Source organism: Rattus norvegicus, chromosome 4, assembly GCF_036323735.1.
Source record: "Rattus norvegicus strain BN/NHsdMcwi chromosome 4, GRCr8, whole genome shotgun sequence".
NCBI classification, from domain to species: Eukaryota; Metazoa; Chordata; class Mammalia; order Rodentia; family Muridae; genus Rattus; species Rattus norvegicus.
Window position 1 is genome coordinate 98,126,494 of NC_086022.1, and position 23,656 is coordinate 98,150,149.

Below are 23,656 nucleotides of genomic sequence, written 5' to 3' on the forward strand. Positions count from 1 at the left end.
GTCATAACATAAACCCCTGTGAAAGCAGAAGTGAGAGGTTTGGTTGTCCCATCTGTCTCTCTTCATGAATCACCCACTCTAAGCATTTCTCAGATGTCCCAAGCAAAATCTGACAGTATAACAAAAAGGAAAAACTTGAGAAAGTCCATTACTGAAAGACCATGGATTTGTATTTCTAATTAAAGCTAAGTCATCACAATGATGAGAGCTCTGAACTTCTTCCCAGCTAGGGATCAAAGACAGTTGACAACTCCAGAAGAATTACTTTCAGTTTCATAGAAGTAAAATTTGAAGTAAAAGGAGATGAATGGAACCTTTGTAGAAGGTTGGATATTTGTAGAGGTTTCTGACTTGTGACACCATGGATGGCCCAGGACAGTTAAATTCAAAAGCAAAAGGGAGAAAGAACATTGGAAATCTTGGAAGAGGCAGTAGGAAGGGCTAGAGAGAGATATACTTTAGGAGTACTAACTGATCTTGCAGAGGACCTGGCTTTACTTCTTAGCATGCAACTGGTGCTTCACAACCATTTAAAATTCCAGTTTTATGGACACTGCTGACTCCTTATGACATTGCTGTGCACAGGCAGGCACAATGTCATGCATAATTGCAAGTAAAACCATTCTTATCCATAAAATTAAATAACAGCCACTTTAAAAAGTAAGAAAGCAGATTAGCAAGAGGAAGTTGACAGGATGCAGAGTAGTAAGTGGAAAACAACCTGTGACTCATGCAAGAGAACTATTGGTGGGAGTCAGTAAGGGAAGCACCACAGGCTATAACAAATAACTCTGTCATTCCTACACCCAGAAGAGGCCTACAGTGTTACAATACTTAACACCATTGATGGAATTTAATATTTCTGTGATTCTTCCTGCTTTGCATGCTTGCATTGAAGGAGAATCTTATTCTATTACATGACATGTAAGAGACTAGTCTACTCTGTAGATCTAGAATTAAGAAACAAAAACAAATCAGGGAGCCAGAAGCAAGCTCCACAGATGTATTCACATACAGTAAGAAAGCTAGAGGTGAAAGAAATGTTCAATATCTTTAGTCATAAGGGAAATGCAATCAAAACAACCCTGAGATTGTACCTCACACCAGTCAGAATGGCTAAGATCAAAAACTCAGGTGATAGCAGATGCTGGCAAGGATGTAGAGAGGAAGGGGAACACTCCTCCATTGTTAGTGGGATTGCAGACTGGTTCAACCATTCTGGAAATCAGTCTGGAAGTTCCTCAGAAAATTGGACATTGAACTGCCTGAGGATCCAGCTATACTTCTCTTGGGCATGTACCCAAAAGATGCCTCAACATATAAAAGAGACACGTGCTCCACTATGTTCATCGCAGCCTTATTTATAATAGCCAGAAGCTGGAAAGAACCCAGATGCCCTTCAACAGAGGAATGGATACAGAAAATGTGGTATATCTACACAAAGGAATACTAATCAGCTATCAAAACAATGACTTTATGAAATTCATAGGCAAATGGATGGAAGTGAAAATATCATCCTGAGTGAGATAACCGAATCACAGAAGAACACACATTGTATGAGCTCATTGATAAGTGCATATTAGCCCAAATGCATGAATTACCCTAGATGCACAGAACACATGAAACTCAAGTAGGATGACCAAAATGCAAATGCTTCACTCCCTCTTTAAAAGGGGAACAAGAATACCCTTGTTGGGGGTAGGGCAGAAATGGAGGGAGGGTGGGTAGGGGAATACACATATAGAAGGGGAGGGGGAGAGGTTAGGAGGATGTTGGCTTGGAAAGCAGGAAAGGGAATAACAATTGAAATGCAAATAAGACACTTTAGTTTTTAGCTGGAGCCAGAACCTCTACTGATCCCAGCCCACAGCTCCCTGCTCCCAAACCCCTTGGGAAAGAGAGCTCACTGCCCAGACAGGTGGCAGGGCGGTCTGCCCACCCTTGCCCACATCCCTGCCCCAAGAGGAAACTGTATAGCGCCACTGGGAAAAGGAAGATAGGGGCTCTCTATTTGTGTTTTTCTGTATTTCCTTAAGGGTTTTATTTGTTTTCTCCTTAAAGGCCTCTATCACCTTCATAAGGTTTGATTTAAGGTCATTTTCATGCACCTTAGGTGTGTTAGGATACCCAGGGCTTGCTGTAGTAAGATAGCTGGGCTCTGGTGGGACCGTGTTGCTCTGGCTTTTGTTGCTCATAGCCATCTGGTTGTCACAAATGTTGGCAGGCCCAGTAATCCCTTATGGGAACAGACTTCTGGGGAACAGTTATCAATGGTGGTCCTTGATTGTTTCAGGCTTCTGGGATTGCAGGTAGGGTGTGGACTGTCTGCTGGAGTATGGGAAAGGGGGGCAGGTCAACCCTCACAGCTGCTGAGCTTGCAAGGGGAGCTGTTTAGCATGTGTTTAATGCTTGGTGATCACACAACTTGGTTCGCACCAGCTTCTGGGTATGTGGGCAGAGCTTTGGCCCAGGAAATGGAATGAAGAGGGGGTCATGACTGAACTTGTAGCTGCTGGGTTTGCCCAGAGAGGCCTGAAGTTCGGAAAGTTTGCTAGCAGTGTCACCTGATATTCTCTGGTGGCTACATACTCTTTTCCTATTGACTACCACATATTGTTTTACTATTACTACCGCTCATATATAAGGCATTTTATGTGATTTTTTTTTCAGGCAGGAGAAGCCTGTATGATTGTTCCCTCCATGTATCATATAGAATTTTTTTTTGATGTAAAATTCCGTTGTAGCCTTGCAGTGACTGATAAATCTCCACAGGCTGCCTCCTCAAAATGAAGTTGCCTGTTAGGTTTTTCATGATGCTGTTGTTAAGGATTCCTAGTCAGGTCAGAGGGAAGTGAGAAAGGAGAGTGGGTAGGAAGGATGAGCTCTGGGTCCCACTGGATTGCATGTGTTCTGTGTATGTCTGAGAGGCCTAGTCTTATTCTATAGGATAGTGCCTGTGTGCCTCACATCTGTGAGGAGGATCCAGATGGTCAATAACCTGTGCTATAATAAAGATTATGTTACAGGTGGACTGAATGCGATGTTTTGCGTTCAGCCCTTGTGTAAGGGCTTTCTTTCTTTCTTTTTTTTTTTTTTGTTGTTAAAAGAATTAAAGTGTATAGTTGTTTGTAAAAAGAAACATCGACCGGAAGTCCCACACCCGCGGATCCAGGCCCGCAGCAGCTCCCTGCTCCCAGACCCGGTGAGAGAGAGACCCAACCGCCTGGTCAGGCGGGCACTCCTGAGGCTGCAGAGCGGAAGAGACCACCAACACTGCCCACCCCTGCCCACATCCCTGGCCCAAGAGGAAACTGTATAAGGCCTCTGGGCTCCCGTGGGGGAGGGCCCAGGAGCGGCAGGACCCCTGCCTGAGACACTGCCTGAACCTGAAAGAAACAGACCGGATGAACAGTTCTCTGCACCCAAATCCCGTGGCAGGGAGAGCTAAACCTTCAGAGAGGCAGACAAGCCTGGGAAACCAGAAGAGACTGCTCCCTGCACACACATCTCGGACGCCAGAGGAAAAAGCCAAAGACCATCTGGAACCTTGGTGCACTGAAGCTCCCGGAAGGGGCGGCACAGGTCTTCCTGATTGCTGCCGCTGCAGAGAGCCCGTGGGCAGCACCCCATGAGCGAACTTGAGCCTCAGGACCACAGGTAAGACCAAATTTTCTGCTGCAAGAAAGCTGCCTGGTGAACTCAAGACACAGGCCCACAGGAACAGCTGAAGACCTGTAGAGAGGAAAAACTACACGCCCGAAAGCAGAACACTCTGTCCCCATAACTGACTGAAAGAGAGGAAAACAGGTCTACAGCACTCCTGACACACAGGCTTATAGGACAGTCTAGCCACTGTCAGAAATAGCAGAACAAAGTAACACTAGAGATAATCTGATGGCGAGAGGCAAGCGCAGGAACCCAAGCAACAGAAACCAAGACTACATGCCATCATCGGAGCCCAATTCTCCCACCAAAGCAAACACGGAATATCCAAACACACCAGAAAAGCAAGATCTAGTTTCAAAATCATATTTGATCATGATGCTGGAGGACTTCAAGAAAGACGTGAAGAACTCCCTTAGGGAAACACAGGAAAACATTAATAAACAAGTAAAAGCCTACAGAGAGGAATCGCAAAAATCCCTGAAAGAATTCCAGGAAAACACAATCAAACAGTTGAAGGAATTAAAAATGGAAATAGAAGCAATCAAGAAAGAACACATGGAAACAACCCTGGATATAGAAAACCAAAAGAAGAGACAAGGAGCTGTAGATACAAGCTTCACCAACAGAATACAAGAGATGGAAGAGAGAATCTCAGGAGCAGAAGATTCCATAGAAATCATTGACTCAACTGTCAAAGATAATGTAAAGCGGAAAAAGCTACTGGTCCAAAACATACAGGAAATCCAGGACTCAATGAGAAGATCAAACCTAAGGATAATAGGTATAGAAGAGAGTGAAGACTCCCAGCTCAAAGGACCAGTAAATATCTTCAACAAAATCATAGAAGAAAACTTCCCTAACCTAAAAAAAGAGATACCCATAGACATACAAGAAGCCTACAGAACTCCAAATAGATTGGACCAGAAAAGAAACACCTCCCGTCACATAATTGTCAAAACACCAAACGCACAAAATACAGAAAGAATATTAAAAGCAGTAAGGGAAAAAGGTCAAGTAACATATAAAGGGAGACCTATCAGAATCACACCAGACTTCTCGCCAGAAACTATGAAGGCCAGAAGATCCTGGACTGATGTTATACAGACCCTAAGAGAACACAAATGCCAGCCCAGGTTACTGTATCCAGCAAAACTCTCAATTAACATTGATGGAGAAACCAAGATATTCCATGACAAAACCAAATTTACACAATATCTTTCTACAAATCCAGCACTACAAAGGATAATAAATGGTAAAGCCCAACATAAGGAGGCAAGCTATACCCTAGAAGAAGCAAGAAACTAATCGTCTTGGCAACAAAACAAAGAGAATGAAAGCACACAAACATAACCTCACATCCAAATATGAATATAAAGGGAAACAATAATCACTATTCCTTAATATCTCTCAATATCAATGGCCTCAACTCCCCAATAAAAAGACATAGATTAACAAACTGGATACGCAACGAGGACCCTGCATTCTGCTGCCTACAGGAAACACACCTCAGAGACAAAGACAGACACTACCTCAGAGTGAAAGGCTGGAAAACAACTTTCCAAGCAAATGGTCAGAAGAAGCAAGCTGGAGTAGCCATTCTAATATCAAATAAAATCAATTTCCAACTAAAAGTCATCAAAAAAGATAAGGAAGGACACTTCATATTCATCAAAGGAAAAATCCACCAAGATGAACTCTCAATCCTAAATATCTATGCCCCAAATACAAGGGCACCTACATACGTAAAAGAAACCTTACTAAAGCTCAAAACACACATTGCACCTCACACAATAATAGTGGGAGATTTCAACACCCCACTCTCATCAATGGACAGATCATGGAAACAGAAATTAAACAGTGATGTCCACAGACTAAGAGAAGTCATGAGCCAAATGGACTTAACGGATATTTATAGAACATTCTATCCTAAAGCAAAAGGATATACCTTCTTCTCAGCTCCTCATGGTACTTTCTCCAAAATTGACCATATAATTGGTCAAAAAACGGGCCTCAACAGGTACAGAAAGATAGAAATAATCCCATGCGTGCTATCGGACCACCACGGCCTAAAACTGGTCTTCAATAACAGTAAGGGAAGAATGCCCACATATACGTGGAAATTGAACAATGCTCTACTCAATGATAACCTGGTCAAGGAAGAAATAAAGAAAGAAATTAAAAACTTTTTAGAATTTAATGAAAATGAAGATACAACATACTCAAACTTATGGGACACAATGAAAGCTGTGCTAAGAGGAAAACTCATAGCGCTGAGTGCCTGCAGAAAGAAACAGGAAAGAGCATATGTCAGCAGCTTGACAGCACACCTAAAAGCTCTAGAACAAAAGAAGCAAATACACACAGGAGGAGTAGAAGGCAGGAAATAATCAAACTCAGAGCTGAAATCAACCAAGTAGAAACAAAAAGGACCATAGAAAGAATCAACAAAACCAAAAGTTGGTTCTTTGAGAAAATCAACAAGATAGATAAACCCTTAGCCAGACTAACGAGAGGACACAGAGAGTGCATCCAAATTAACAAAATCAGAAATGAAAAGGGAGACATAACTACAGATTCAGAGGAAATTCAAAAAATCATCAGATCTTACTATAAAAACCTATATTCAACAAAATTTGAAAATCTTCAGGAAATGGACAATTTCCTAGACAGATACCAGATATCGAATATCCTAGTAAGATCACCAGTGGAAGGGGAAGCCCTGGGTCAGGCTAAGACTGAACCCCCAGTGAACTAGTCTATGGGGGGAGGGCGGCAATGGGGGGAGGGTTCGGAGTGGAACACCCATAAGGAAGGGGAGGGGGGAGGAGGATGTTTGCCCGGAAACCGGGAAAGGGAATAACATTCGAAATGTATATAAGAAATACTCAAGTTAATTAAAAAAAAAAAGGAAAAAAAAAGATTTGTGTGTGTTCCTCCTATGGTCACTTGATTTTTGACAAAGGAACCAAAACCATCCAATGGAAAAAAGATAGCATTTTCAGCAAATGGTGCTGGTTCAACTGGAGGGCAACATGTAGAAGAATGCAGATCGATCCATGCTTATCACCCTGTACAAAGCTTAAGTCCAAGTGGATCAAGGACCTCCACATCAAACCAGACACACTCAAACTAATAGAAGAAAAACTAGGGAAGCATCTGGAACACATGGGCACTGGAAAAAATTTCCTGAACAAAACACCAATGGCTTATGCTCTAAGATCAAGAATCGACAAATGGGATCTCATAAAACTGCAAAGCTTCTGTAATGCAAAGGACACTGTGGTTAGGACAAAACGGCAACCAACAGATTGGGAAAAGATCTTTACCAATCCTACAACAGATAGAGGCCTTATATCCAAAATATACAAAGAACTCAAGAAGTTAGACCGCAGGGAAACAAATAACCCTATTAAAAAATGGGGTTCAGAGCTAAACAAAGAATTCACAGCTGAGGAATGTCGAATGGCTGAGAAACACCTAAAGAAATGTTCAACATCTTTAGTCATAAGGGAAATGCAAATCAAAACAACCCTGAGATTTCACCTCACACCAGTGAGAATGGCTAAGATCAAAAACTCAGGTGACAGCAGATGCTGGCGAGGATGTGGAGAAAGAGGAACACTCCTCCATTGTTGGTGGGATTGCAGACTGGTAAAACCATTCTGGAAATCAGTCTGGAGGTTCCTCAGAAAATTGGACATTGAACTGCCTGAGGATCCAGCTATACCTCTCTTGGGCATATACCCAAAAGATGCCTCAACATATAAAAGAGACACGTGCTCCACTATGTTCATCGCAGCCTTATTTATAATAGCCAGAAACTGGAAAGAACCGAGATGCCCTTCAACAGAGGAATGGATACAGAAAATGTGGTACATCTACACAATGGAATATTACTCAGCTATCAAAAACAACGAGTTTATGAAATTCGTAGGCAAATGGTTGGAACTGGAAAATATCATCCTGAGTGAGCTAACCCAATCACAGAAAGACATACATGGTATGCACTCATTGATAAGTGGCTATTAGCCCAAATGCTTGAATTACCCTAGATCCCTAGAACAAACGAAACTCAAGACGGATGATCAAAATGTGAATGCTTCAGTCCTTCTTTAAATGAGGAAAAAGAATACCCTTGGCAGGGAAGGGAGAGGCAAAAATTAAAACAGAGACTGAAGGAACACCCAATCAGAGCCTGCCCCACATGTGGCCCACACATATACAGCCACCCAATTAGACAAGATGGATGAAGCAAAGAAGTGCAGACCGACAGGAGCCGGATGTAGATCGCTCCTGAGAGACACAGCCAGAATATAGCAAATACAGAGGCGAATGCCAGCAGCAAACCACTGAACTGAGAATAGGTCCCCCGTTGAAGGAATCAGAGAAAGAACTGGAAGAGCTTGAAGGGGCTCGAGACCCCAAAAGTACAACAATGTCAAGCAACCAGAGCTTCCGGGGACTAATCCACTACCTAAAGACTATATATGGACTCACCCTGGACTCTGACCCCATAGGTAGCAATGAATATCCTAGTAAGAGCACCAGTGGAAGGGGAAGCCTTGGGTCCTGCTAAGACTGAACCCCCAGTGAACTAGACTATGGGGGGAGGGCGGCAATGGGGGGAGGGTTGGGAGGGGAACACCCATAAGGAAGGGGAGGTGGGAAGGGGATTTTGCCCGGAAACCGGGAAAGGGAATAACACTTGAAATGTATATAAGAAATACTCAAGTTAATAAAAAAAAAAAATTCTGGCAAACCGAATTCAAGAGCACATCAAAACAATCATCCACCATGATCAAGTAGGCTTCATCCCAGGCATGCAGGGATGGTTTAATATACGGAAAACCATCAACGTGATCCATTATATAAACAAACTGAAAGAACAGAACCACATGATCATTTCATTAGATGCTGAGAAAGCATTTGACAAAATTCAACACCCCTTCACGATAAAAGTCCTGGAAAGAATAGGAATTCAAGGCCCATACCTAAACATAGTAAAAGCCATATACAGCAAACCAGTTGCTAACATTAAACTAAATGGAGAGAAACTTGAAGCAATCCCACTAAAATCAGGGACTAGACAAGGCTGCCCACTCTCTCCCTACTTATTCAATATAGTTCTTGAAGTTCTAGCCAGAGCAATCAGACAACAAAAGGAGATCAAGGGGATACAGATCGGAAAAGAAGAGGTCAAAATATCACTATTTGCAGATGACATGATAGTATATTTAAGTGATCCCAAAAGTTCCACCAGAGAACTACTAAAGCTGATAAACAACTTCAGCAAAGTGGCTGGGTATAAAATTAACTCAAATAAATCAGTTGCCTTCCTCTATACAAAAGAGAAACAAGCCGAGAAAGAAATTAGGGAAACGACACCCTTCATAATAGACCCAAATAATATAAAGTACCTCGGTGTGACTTTAACCAGGCAAGTAAAAGATCTGTACAATAAGAACTTCAAGACACTGAGGAAAGAAATTGAAGAAGACCTCAGAAGATGGAAAGATCTCCCATGCTCATGGATTGGCAGGATTAATATAGTAAAAATGGCCATTTTACCAAAAGCAATCTACAGATTCAATGCAATCCCCATCAAAATACCAATCCAATCCTTCAAAGAGTTAGACAGAACAATTTGCAAATTCATCTGGAATAACAAAAAACCCAGGATAGCTAAAACTATCCTCAACAATAAAAGGACTTCAGGGGGAATCACTATCCCTGAACTGAAGCAGTATTACAGAGCAATAGTGATAAAAACTGCATGGTATTGGTACAGAGACAGACAGATAGACCAATGGAATAGAATTGAAGACCCAGAAATGAACCCACACACCTATGGTCACTTGATTTTTGACAAAGGAGCCAAAACCATCCAATGGAAAAAAGATAGCATTTTCAGCAAATGGTGCTGGTTCAACTGGAGGGCAACATGTAGAAGAATGCAGATCGATCCATGCTTATCATCCTGTACAAAGCTTAAGTCCAAGTGGATCAAGGACCTCCACATCAAACCAGACACACTCAAACTAATAGAAGAAAAACTAGGGAAGCATCTGGAACACATGGGCACTGGAAAAAATTTCCTGAACAAAATACCAATGGCTTACACTCTAAGATCAAGAATCGACAAATGGGATCTCATAAAACTGCAAAGCTTCTGTAAGGCAAAGGACAGTGTGGTTAGGACAAAACGGCAACCAACAGATTGGGAAAAGATCTTTACCAATCCTACAACAGATAGAGGCCTTATATCCAAAATATACAAAGAACTCAAGAAGTTAGGCCGCAGGGAAACAAATAAGCCTATTAAAAAATGGGGTTCAGAGCTAAACAAAGAATTCACAGCTGAGGAATGCCGAATGGCTGAGAAACACCTAAAGAAATGTTCAACATCTTTAGTCATAAGGGAAATGCAAATCAAAACAACCCTGAGATTTCACCTCACACCAGTGTGATTGGCTAAGATCAAAAACTCAGGTGACAGCAGATGCTGGCGAGGATGTGGAGAAAGAGGAACACTCCTCCATTGTTGGTGGGATTGCAGACTGGTAAAACCATTCTGGAAATCAGTCTGGAGGTTCCTCAGAAAATTGGACATTGAACTGCCTGAGGATCCAGCTATACCTCTCTTGGGCATATACCCAAAAGATGCCTCAACATATAAAAGAGACACGTGCTCCACTATGTTCATCGCAGCCTTATTTATAATAGCCAGAAACTGGAAAGAACCGAGATGCCCTTCAACAGAGGAATGGATACAGAAAATGTGGTACATCTACACAATGGAATATTACTCAGCTATCAAAAACAACGAGTTTATGAAATTCGTAGGCAAATGGTTGGAACTGGAAAATATCATCCTGAGTGAGCTAACCCAATCACAGAAAGACATACATGGTATGCACTCATTGATAAGTGGCTATTAGCCCAAATGCTTGAATTACCCTAGATCCCTAGAACAAACGAAACTCAAGACGGATGATCAAAATGTGAATGCTTCAGTCCTTCTTTAAATGAGGAAAAAGAATACCCTTGGCAGGGAAGGGAGAGGCAAAGATTAAAACAGAGACTGAAGGAACACCCATTCAGAGCCTGCCCCACATGTGGCCCACACATATACAGCCACCCAATTAGACAAGATGGATGAAGCAAAGAAGTGCAGACCGACAGGAGCCGGATGTAGATCGCTCCTGAGAGACACAGCCAGAATACAGCAAATACAGAGGCGAATGCCAGCAGCTAACCACTGAACTGAGAATAGGTCCCCTGTTGAAGGAATCAGAGAAAGAACTGGAAGAGGTTGAAGGGGCTCGAGACCCCAAAAGTACAACAATGCCAAGCAACCAGAGCTTCCAGGGACTAAGCCACCACCTAAAGACTATACATGGACTGACCCTGGACCATAGGTAGCAATGAATATCCTAGTAAGAGCACCAGTGGAAGGGGAAGCCCTGGGTCCTGCTAAGACTGAATCCCCAGTGAACTAGTCTATGGGGGGAGGGCGGCAATGGGGGGAGGGTTGGGAGGGGAACACCCATAAGGAATGGGAGGGGGGAGGGGGATGTTTGCCCGGAAAACGGGAAAGGGAATAACACTCGAAATGTATATAAGAAATACTCAAGTTAATAAAAAAAAAAAAGAAACATCACAAGTGAAAGGAACATTCAGAAAGCAACATCAAAGACTGCTCATGAAATTTGTCTATAATTTTGCACTTCTCATAATTTCATCATCCAGTAGTGATGTTTTGATGACCCAAACTCTTCTTGTCTGTCAGTCTTGGAGATCAAACATTTATCTCTTGCCAGCCTAATCAGAGCCTCCTACATAGTAATGATTTTAACTTTTGCATTGGTACAAGAAGGCATGCCTGACCCACAAGGTTTTCAACCAGTTTACTGAGGTCCCAGACAGATTCAGGGGCAGTGGGTCAGGGAAGTTTTCACACTCAAGACCAGCAGAATGCTGCCTGATGATTTGAAGGTTATTATAGCATGTAACATATTCGTGTTCCTCCCAGTCTGACCCTAACAAAAACATCTTTCCTTGAAATGGTCCATGTGCCAAATAAGTTCTATGTGAGAGAGAGGTGTTAAGAATTTTTATGTCACTGACTGTAGCTGAGGATTTTGGAACACGGTTTATTGTCTACAGTCTAAGTGTGATGCATTTCTGACCTCATCAGCTACAATAACAGTGATATTACACCTACATCAGGAAAATAGTGAACAGGTGCCCCTTCAACAACCATCAATGATGGGGATGAGGCTGAGTGAAAACCATTCTGACCCTACAGGACTTACCTGCGTTTATCACTCAGTATCTAGTAAAGAAGACAGGAAACTAAGACCTATTCCTTCATCAGCCTGTGTCCTTTAATAAATTTCATTATTGCCACATTTTATGCTCTTAATTTAAATTCCATTTTTATATAAACAGTACAGGTTGTATTTCCCTTTGTTTTGTGTTTGTATAAAGTATGACTCCTTAATTTTCATAGTGTGTCTTACCTTCTCAAGAAATGTTTTTCCTTCTTTCCCTCCTTCCTTCCTTCCTTCCTTCCTTCCTTCCTTCCTTCCTTCCTTCCTTTCGCTGTTACTTTTTTTCTTTATTAGATATTTTCTTTACTTATGTTTCAAATGTTATCCCCTTTCTTAATTTTCCTTCTGGAATTCCACTTATCCCTTTTCCCCTCCCCTGCCTTTATAAGAGTGTCCCCCTACCCACCCACCAACTCCCTCCTATTTTCCCACCCTGGTATTTCCCTACACAGAGGCACTGAGCCTTTACCAGTCCAAGGACCTCTCCTCTCACTGATGCCTAATAAGGCCATCCTCTCCTACATATACATCTGGAGCCATGGGTCCCTCCATGTGTATTCTTTGGTTCGTGGTTTAATCTCTGGGAGCTCTGGGGGGTCTGGTTAGTTGATATTGTTGTTCTTCCTATGGGTTGCAAACCCCTTCAGCTCCTTCTGGTCATTTTCTAATTCCTTCACTGTGGGCTTGATTTTCAGTTCAATGGTTGGACGAGAACATCTGATTGTGTATTTGTCAGGGTTTGGCAGAGCCACTCAGGAAACAGCTATATTAGGCTCCTGTCAGCATGTACTTCTTGGAATCCACAATATTGTCTGGGTTTGGTGACAGTATATAGGATTTATCCCAGGGTGGTGCCGTCTCTGCATGACCTTTCCCTTAGTCTCTGCTCCACATTTTTTCTCTGTATTTCCTCCTGTGAATATTTTGTTCCTCCTTCTAAGAAGGACTAAAGCATCCACTCTTTTATCTTCCAACTTCTTGAGCTTCATGTGGTCTGTGGATTGGAATTCCAGCTTTTGGGCTAATGTTCACTTAACAGTGAGTGCATACCATGTGTGTTTTTTGTGATTGGGTTACCTAACTCAGGATGATATTTTCTAGTTCCACCCATTTGCCTATGAATTTCATGAAGTCATTGATTTTGATAGCTGAGTAGTACTCCACTCTGTAGATATACAGAAGTGAGAGGCTTGGCTGCCCCATCTGCTTCTCCTCATGAATCACCCAGTCTAAGTATTTCTCAGATGTCTCAGGTCTCTCTGAGATTCTGGAGTCATGTCAGATGTAGTCTTTCATGTGCTATGCCCTGCTCATGCCTTATGGTCTCAGACTGGTGGTTTTAACAGGTTAGCTACCTGCTGGCCCTTATGGTAGTTGTCTGGTGACTCGTTACCCATGTTGTCCACCTGAGTGGCCTCTTGAATGCATTGTCTGTCTCAGGCTCACTCATGGCCATGGCCCTGGTCATAGGCCAGGTTGTTTTAGTCTCTAGCTCCCCATCCTGGAAGACTTTCTGTTCTTGCATCGTGACATTTAGTCTGTTTTAGGCTTAGTTCTTTAAGGGAATGTTAGGCTACTAAGAATTCAGATGTTCTTAGGTCAGGACATCAGTGAGCTGAGCATCTGCATAGCTTTTCTTTTCTCTACCTCCTACTGACATACCTGTAATGCCTTTGGGAGGCGGGAGTACACCACAGTCTTGATCACTCTGATTTTATACAACAAAGAGGAATAAAGTCAGAAGATATACTGCCACATTTCTATCATTCCAATTTTCCTAGTTATGCTGTCTTTTGACTGTCTACATAAATTCTAGACTGAATTTACCAACTTTTGAAATTCTTTGAGATATAGTATTTGCATTATATTGATTTTATTAGCAAACTCCAGATGATATCCATTTAATTCTCATTCATGGGACTTGAAAGCCCAGTGGTTAAGAGCATCTGTTTATCCTGAAAGTTACCTGGGTTTGATCCTCATCCCTGATAAGGTGATCAACAGTTATGTTTTTTTTATTATTTAATTTATTAGCTAATTAATTATACTTGAGTCCTCTGTGTTCACACACACACACATACACACACACACACACACACACACACACACACACACACACACACACACACAAATACACCCATAGAGGGAATCTGATATCATTACAGATGTTTGTGAGTCATCATATGGGTGCTGTGAGTGGAATTCAGGACCTCTGGACAAGCAGTCAGTGCACTTAACCATCGCCCAGCTGTCTTAATTTCAGTTTCCCATACCATCTTCTGTCCTTTGATGGTACTAGATATGCATATAATGTCTGTGAGACCTGCAAACAATGTATACACTCTTTTTTTATTTCCAAAAAGCAGATATATTCATTATTCACTTGTATCCTTTTTTTTTTTAAACGCAGATATATTCTCTAGTTACTTGTACGTCTTTCAATGTAAGGAACTGTTTTTCTATCCTCAGTGTATGTAGAGATTTTATTGTAATTATTTTCAAATATCTATGTTGTTTCCTTGATTTATGAATTTGTATAATAATATTTTTAACAACCATTTTATTTTATTCATTTCATTGCTGACTTCTTAGTCCCTTTCTTTTATCTCTGCTATTGTTTTAGATACAAATGTCAACAGTGGACATTTTGGTCTTTTGTATAATCTGAGGCATAAATGCCCAATATTTGTCTACTGATTATTATATCTGCCTGAGCTTTATAGATAGTAAAATATTTTTGTGACTATGCTTTCTTTTTTAAACATTACGATATAGACTTAATGATTCCCATAGAAGTGATTTTAAGATACTATAGAAATATTTGTACTTTTTTCTTTACCTGTCAAAAGGATGACCTATATGGATAGAGTGTATAATATTAAATTTGTTGTTTTTTTGGAAAATACATTCACTTTGACCATAGTGCCTTCCAAAGGGAAACAAAATTGGAGGGGGAAGAATTAGACGAGGAGCATGAGGAAGAGATACTAAATAAAATTTACTTTATTCCTTTCCTCTATATCCCTGTCTCAACTTACAACCCAATCAAACATCTTTATTAGAAATTTTTAAATAAAATAACAAAATTTCTCTATTATGTCTGAAGTTTCGGTATTTATACCTGCTCATCTGTAAGGGGCAATGTTTTTGTCTGTACTTACTGTATGCAATCATTGTCATCGTTAACCATAACCGCAAGAAGATCAAAGCACAAACCTGTTTTCCTTCTAATGTTTCATCGCAGTGGATATTTGATGTCTTCATCCCTCAGAACACATTTACTTTTAAAGACGTGTGATGTAGCCATCATGATAGCCATGATGTATAAATTGAAAAATGTAGATAAGCCTGGAGAAGACACAACTATTTATAAAGCTAGCCACCTTCAGATTTATGATTTTCAGTGCACATATGGTGAATGGATAGACAGTCATACAGACAGACAGGTAGATGATATGTAGATAATCTCTATGTGACCCTATAGCTATCCATCCCTAAAGCAAACAGACCATTAGTACTTCGAAAGCAGCCCAAAATTTTCTGTTATTTTTTGCTCATGATGCTATCTTATTCAGTTTTATGCCCATTAAGTACAGAATTATGACTTAAATTCCTTAGGGAGATTAATGTGAATTCTGAGGGGGGAGAAGTCGTTTAGAAATTTCTGACATGTGACACAATGAAAAACCAAGATCACTTAAATTGATCAGATCTGTGATTCATATGCATACTTATTTTATAACACATTGTACTATAGAATTGCCATTAACTGTGATATATGACAAAAATCTAAGGTAATTGTTTGACAAAATAATTCTCTGTATAATTTGAATGCCAGTAGTCAGTTTTCAGGAATACAAACCATTGGGTAAACATTAATGAAATGGTTAAAATAAAAAACATGAGTGAAGAGTGTGTAAGACAGGAGAATAATGTCCCACCCTTTCTTAAGGCAAGGTTTGACAGTACATAAGAAGGAAATACTTGAGAAAGTCCATTACTGAAAGCCTGGAGGATTTGCTAATTAAAGCAAAATCATTAGAATGATGAGAACTCTGAACTTTACCACAGCCAGGGATCAAAGATACTTGAAAACTACAGAAGAATACCCCAAAATGATTTCTTTCAGATTTATAGAAGCAAAATTTGAAGCAAAAAGAGATTAAGAGGACTTCTGGGGAAAGGTGGATGTTTAGAGTTTTCTGAGTTGTGACTCCATGGATGACCCAGAACAGTTAAATTCAAAAGAAGACTGGAGAAAGAATATTGCAAATCTTGGAAGAGGTGGTTAAAAAGGCCTAGAGAGATGAATATAGTTAGGAGCACTGGCTGTTACTGCAGAGGACCTGGGTTCAGTGCTTAGCATGCACCTGGTGGTTCAAACCATTTATAACTCCAATTTTATGGAATATACTATTTCTGACTTTCCTGTGCACAGGCATGCACATTGTCATGCATAAATGCAAGTAAAACCACTCTTATCCATAAAATTAAAGAACTTGTTAAAACTGTGAAAGCAGATTAGCAAGAGGAAACTGAAAACAGCTTCTGGATCCCATGTGTGCCTGGCAGAGCCCACACCCCAGTTGCAGCTCCACTCCCCAGGTATTCTGACACACCCAGATTTACAGATAAGACCCTAAACCTCATGACTCCAAAAGCAGCATATCTGGACCTCTGCCATTCATGGAAGCAGATTCCCCATCCAGGAGAAACCCTCATGCCTTCAGGTTTGCAAATCTGCCAGCGACCAGACACCCTGCCCTGAACCTAATCCTATGCAGTCCACACCCCAGTTGCTGCTCAACTCCCCAGGTATTCTGACACACCTAGTTTCACAGGCTCACAGGCTCACAGGAAGGACAGACTACAGTCAAAGAAAGGGAGACCAGATAATGACCAGGGATAACCAGATGGCAAGAGGCAAGCACAAGAACATAAGCAACAGAAACCAGTTTGATTTGGCAACATCAGAACCCAGTTCTCCCACCACAGAAATTTCTGGATACCCTAACACACCTCTGATGCAAGATTCAGATCTAAACTCTCATTTGTGTCTCATAAAGGACACAGATAACTCCCTTAAAGAAATACAGGAGAACAAAATCAAACAGGTAAAGGAATTGAAGAAAACTGTTCAGGATCTAAAATGGAAATAGAATCATTGAAGAAAATTCAAAGCCATGAAGATGGAAAACCTACAAAAGAGAGCAGGAGTCAGATACAACAGAATACCAATGGAATATAAGAGATAGAAGAGAGAACCCCAGTGGCAGAGATACAATAGAGGACATTGGCACGACAGTCAAGAAAAAATATAAAAGCAAAAAGATCCTATCTCAAAACATTCAAGAAATCCAAGACAAAATGAAAGGACTGAACTGAGAATAATAGATATAGCAGAGAGTGAAGATTCCCAATTCAAAGGGTCCGTAAAAATCTTTGACAGAATTATAGAAGAAATCTTTTCCTAACCTAAAGAAAGCCAGAAACATACAAGAAGCCTACAGAACACCAAATAGATGGGACCAGAAAAGAAATTCCTCTTGTCACATAGTAATTGAAAGAACACATGCATAGAACAAAGAACGAGTATTAAAAGCAGTACAGGGAAAAAGACTAAGTACCATATAAAGACAGACCTATCAGAATTAAACTGGACTTCTCATCAGAGAGTATAAAAGCCAGAAGATCCTTCTTAGATGTCATAGAGACCCAAAGAGAAAAAAAAATGCCAGCCCAGGCTACTATTCCCAGCAAAACTCGCAATTACTGTAGATGGAGTATCCAAGATATTCTAAGACAAAACCAAATTTAAACATTATCTTTCCCCATCCCAGTCCTACGGAGAGGATAATAGAAGAAAAAACTCCAACACAGTAAGGGAAACTATGCCCAAGAAAAAGCAAGAAATTAATCTTTTCATAATGAATCCAAAAGAAGAGAAATACACAATTCTAGTTCTAACAACAAAAATACCAGGAAGCAACAATCATTGGTTCCTAATATCTCTCAACTTCAATAGACTCAATTCCCCAATAAAAAGATTAGATACATAAACAGGTTCCAGCATTTTGCAGTGTACAGAAAACACATCTCAAGACACAAAGACAGACATTAACTCAAAGTTAAATGATGGGAAATAAATTTCCATGCCTATGGTCCCAAGAAACAAGGTGGAGTATCATTCTAATATCCAACAAAAAGACTATCAACAAAAAGTTATCAAAAAAAAAGATGGGGAAGGATACTATATACTCATCAAAGGAAAAATCCACCAAGATGAGCTCTCAACTCTGAACATTCTGCCCCAAATGCAATGACAACCACTTTTGTAAAAGAAACATTATAGAAGATCAAAGCACACATTGAACCCCAACCCAATAATAATAGGAGATTTGAACACCCCATTCTCACCAATTGACAAATCATGGAAATAGAAACCAAGCAGAGACACAGTATATGAAGTTATGATCCAAAATGCCTTTAAAGCTATCCACAGAACATTTCACCTTAACACAAAATAATATACCTTCTTCTCATCACTTCATGGTACTTTCTCAAAAATTGACCATATTCATTCACATAAAACAAATGTCAAAATATACAAGAATATGAATTAATCCCATGTATTCTATAAGACCTCCACAGTCTAAGGCTGGTCTTCAATAGCAACAAAAACAACATACAATAAAGCCCACACACACATGGAAGCTGAACAACTATCTACTCAATGATAACTAGGTCAGGGAAGAAATAAAGAAATTAAAGACTTCATGGAATTTAATGAAAATGAAGGTGCAACATACCCAAACTTATGGGACACAATGAAAGCAGTGCTAAGAGGAAAACTCATAGCTCCGAGTGCCTCCAAAAAGAAACTGGAGAGAACATACATTAGCAGCTTGACAGCACACCTAAAAGTTCTAGACCAAAAAGAAGGAAATACACTTAAAAGGAGTAGAAGGCAGGAAGTAATCAAACCTAGGGCTGAAATCAACCAAGTAGAAACAAAGAGATCTATATAAAGAATCAAGAAAACCAGGAGCTGGTTCTTTGAGAAAATCAACAAGATAAATAAACCCTTAGCCAGGCTAACCAGGGGGCACAGAAAGCATATCCAAATTAAAATCAGAAATGAAAAGGGAGACATAACAGAAGAATCTGAGTAAATTAAAAAAAAAACATCAGATCCTACTTCAAAAGCCTACACTCAGCAAAACTGGAAAATCTGGAGGAAATGGGCAGTTATTTACACAGATTCTAGGTACCAAAGTTAAATCAGATCAGATAAACCATCTAAACTGTCCTACAACCCCTAAAAGCATAGAAGCATTCATTAAAAGCCTCTCAAACAAACAAACAAACAAACAAACAAACAGACAGACAAACAAGCAAGCAAACCAACATCACAGGACCAGATGGGTTCAATGCAGAATTCTATCACACTTTCATCGATGACCTAATTCCAATACTCTCCAAACTATTCCACAAAATAAAAACAGGAAGGAACACTACCCAATTGTTTCTATGAAACCACAGTTACACTTACACCTAAACCACACAAAGATTGATCAAAGTAAGATAACTACAGATCAATTTCCCTTATGAATGTTGATGCAAATGTACTCAAGAAAATTCTCAAAAATGGAATCCAAGAGCACATCAACACGATCATCCATCATGACCTTGTAGGCTTCATTCCAGGAATTCACGGATGGTTTTATATAGAGAGGTCCATCAACATAATCCACAATATAAACAAAGTAAAATATAGCCCCACATGATCATCTCATTAGATACTGAAAATGCCTTTTACAAAAATACAACACCCATTCATGCTAAAAGTATTGGAGAGACCAGGAACTCAAGGTGCATTCTTAAATATAATAAAAGCAATATACAGCAAACCAATAGCAACATCAAACTAAATGGAGAGAAACTTAAAGCAATCCTATCAAAATCGGGAATAAGACAAAGCTGCCCACTCTTTCCCTACCTATTCAATATAGTACTCTGAGTTCTAGTCGGAGCAGATAGACAACAGAAAGAGATCAAAGGCATACATATTGAGAGGGAGGAAGTCAATATATCACTATTTGCAGATGATATGATAGTATATACATCACATATATATATATATATATATATATATATATATATATATATATATATAAGTGAACCCAAAAATTCTATCACAGAGCCCCCTACAGCTGATATACAACTTCAGCAAGTGACTGAATATAAAATTAACTCAAAGGATAAAAGGCTGAGGAAGAAATTAGAAAACAACAACATCCTTCACAATAGTCACAAATAATATAAAATACCTTGGTGTGACTCTAACCAAGCAAGTGAAAGACTTGTATGACAAGAACTTCAAGTTTCTGAAGAAAGAAGTCAAAGAAGATCTCAGAAGACTGAAAGATCTCCCATGCTCATGGATAGGCAGGATTAATATAGTAAAAATGACCCTTTTTTTAAAAAGCCATCTACAGATTCAATGCAATCCCCATCAAAATTCCAAATCAATTTATCATAGAGTTAGAAAGAACAATTTGCAAACTCATTTGGAATAGCAAGAAACCCAGGATAGTGAAAACTATCTTCAACAATAGAAGAACTTCTGGGGGCATTACCATCCCTGACCTCAAACTGTATTATGGAGCAATAGCGATAAAAACTGTATGGGGACAGGAATGTAGATCAATGGAGTAGAATTGAAGATGCAGAAATGAACTCACACACCTATGATCACTTGATCTTTGACAAAGAAACTAAAATCATCCATTGGAAAAATGATAGCCTTTCCAACAAATGATGTTGGTTCAACTGGCAGACTGCATATATAAGAATGCAAATTGATTCATTCTTATCTCCTTGTATAAATCACAAGTCCAAGTATATCAATGACCTTTACATAAAACCAGATATGCTGAATATAATAGAAAAGAATGTGGGAAACAAACTGAAATACTTGCGCACAGGGGAAATTTTCTTGAATAGAACACAAATGACTTATGCTTTAAGAACAACAATGGAGAAATAGGACCTCATAAAATTGCAAAGCTTTTGTAAGGCAAAGGACACGGTCAATAGGGTAAAACTGCAACCCGCAGATTGGGAAAATATCTTTACCACCTTCATCAGATAGAGCAATAATATCACAAATATACAAAGAACTCAAAAAGTTAGACTCCAGAGAACCCAATAACCATATAAAAATATAATGCTCTATAGAAAATTGTCAAGTGAAGAATCTGAAATGACTGGGAAGCATTTAAAGAAATGTTCAACATCCTTAGTCATCTGGGAAACACAAATTAAAAAGGCCCCGAGATTCTACCTCACATCAGTCCAAATGGCTATGATGAAAAACACAGATGACAATAGATGTTGGCAAGGATGTGGAGAAATAGGAACACTCCTCCATTGCTGGTGGAACTGCAAGATGTTAAAACGACTTTGGAAATCAGTCTGGCAGTTCCTGAGAAAATTGGATATAGTACTTCCGAGGACCCAGCTATACCATCTCTGGTTATGTATTCAAAAGATGCCCCAACATATACAAGGACCCATTGTTTCTGCCATTGCTGTGAGGCAATAAATGGAGAAACCAAAACATTTCATGACAAAACAAATTTAAACAATCTAAAGCTAAATATCTTTTCTATTTTTGTGCCAATTACATAATTTCAGGATTTTATTTCTGCAGATTACTTGGGTTTGGGTATTAGGTATACACATTTTCAGTATGACTCTTGTAATAAGCACAAATTGTTTTACAATTATTCCATTCTTGATGTCTTCTAAATGTGCTAGAGAGTCTGTCTGAATTTCCTCCAGTAGAGGGAGGCCTAGCTCTTGTTTTATTGACTAGAGGAATTTCAACTCAGTCACTATTTCCATAAGGCCTGTTAATGTTTCTATTTTCAAATAGTTATGCACTCATAGAATGTTTCAAAAATGTATAGGCAGGAACTTCTGTACCTTGTACATAACCTTCTCTTGGGTTGATCTTTTAAACAAATGAGGAAATTGAAAGAATTTTCATATTATTGATGAGCTCATTTGCATTTATTCATCTCAGTGGATGTTGTGTGTTTATATGCAGCGTCTCTAAGTATTCTGGTCGTCTAAATAGTGTGTGTCTTGAGAACCATAACCGTGTCGTCACCTGCACTGCTACCACAAATCTCACTGGTATCAACACACCTTCCCCAAATCATAGTAAGGACTGCAGAAGAAGCCTTACACAATATGTACAATTTGCTATTTTTCTATGTTACTCTGTATTAAGTGTGTGCTTTTCTTTGCCTACAAGTAGCAGTTCTTTTTGTTGAAAAAACCCCAGTTCACCATGTTATTAGGTGAGGAACATTTAACCACTTACTTCTAGTTACTTCTGGAAGAACTCTTATCAAGCATTTTTTTTCTTTTACTAATTTTGCTGTGATAAGGAGTTTTCATTTCTTTGCAAATGTACCCATCTTTTCTTTAAACTTGCATTGTATCATAATTCTTCTTTTAGTGGTTGAAACATTTACGAAAGTGCTTTTGAGTGTTATAACTTTATTGTCCCATTAAAAAAAAATCTGATTATACACTTCTCTGGAATCCTTATAATCAGGATGCTAATACTATATTGTAAATTGTCCCGTTCCATATATAGATTTAAAAAGACTTTCAATACCAAGTTATGATATTTAATATTTAAAAAATCTGTTTGTGTCTTCTTCATATCTTATTCAGGGTATTATCCATGTCTATATTTTTCCTTGTTTTGATGAGCCTGTTTATATTGCTAATGGTGTGATTTAATTGCATTTATATTTCTGTTTTCTTGACATTCTAAATGAAGCCTATTTGAATATGTAATTTCTATGCATTGTATATTAGGTTGTAATCCATCATTATATCCACCTGCAAAATTCTATTTTAGACTCAAATTTTTGAGGTCTAAACAATTAATATTTTCTCTTATATTGCTAAGATTAAGTCAGCAAACCACACGAAATCAATTCATCATTATTCACAACCTTGCTGGCTCTATTACCACATTTCCCATTACAGGCAATTATTTGATTAAGTTCTGGATTTTAAGTACTGTCACTCTGACTATAGTAAACAAGCACTCACATGTATTTCAAATCATCCTCTCTCTATACATCCACTCTCTTGGAAAATTTTTTGAATTAAGTAATTATACTCTCTATCAAGTTATTATGAATATAAAATTTCATACAGAGTTGGGTTTCTTCTTGATGTGTTTTCCTTTAATTTTTCTACAAAGAGTTATTTTTTTCTGTGTAGCATATTTGTCTGATGTGAAATTTAGTACTTTTAATATCAAAATGTACTTTACTTTTCAATGAATGGATTCCTCCATATATAGACACATATGTGTGCATAAATATGTATATGTACATACATATATGTATGTGCCTATATATGCACTCTTGTGTGTGTTTATATGTGCATTTTTGTAATTCCTTTCTTCCTTGTTTTATTGTATAACTTGTTGTGTAACTGGATTATTCAAATATAGAGCTTCTTAAATTTGTTTTAGAAATAACTGTATTTTTCTAAATGCTCACCAATATTTTTATTTTCAGTAGCTAATTTTCATTTTTAAATCCTGAGCACACCATATAAAA

At 39.1% G+C, this 23,656-nt stretch overlaps 1 pseudogene; it reads right to left on the reverse strand.

Annotated features, from left to right (window-relative positions):
- Nucleotides 1–13,563: 13,563 nt before the first annotated feature.
- On the reverse strand, nucleotides 13,564–13,684 carry LOC120102728 (small nucleolar RNA SNORA17; annotated as a pseudogene).
- Nucleotides 13,685–23,656: the final 9,972 nt, after the last annotated feature.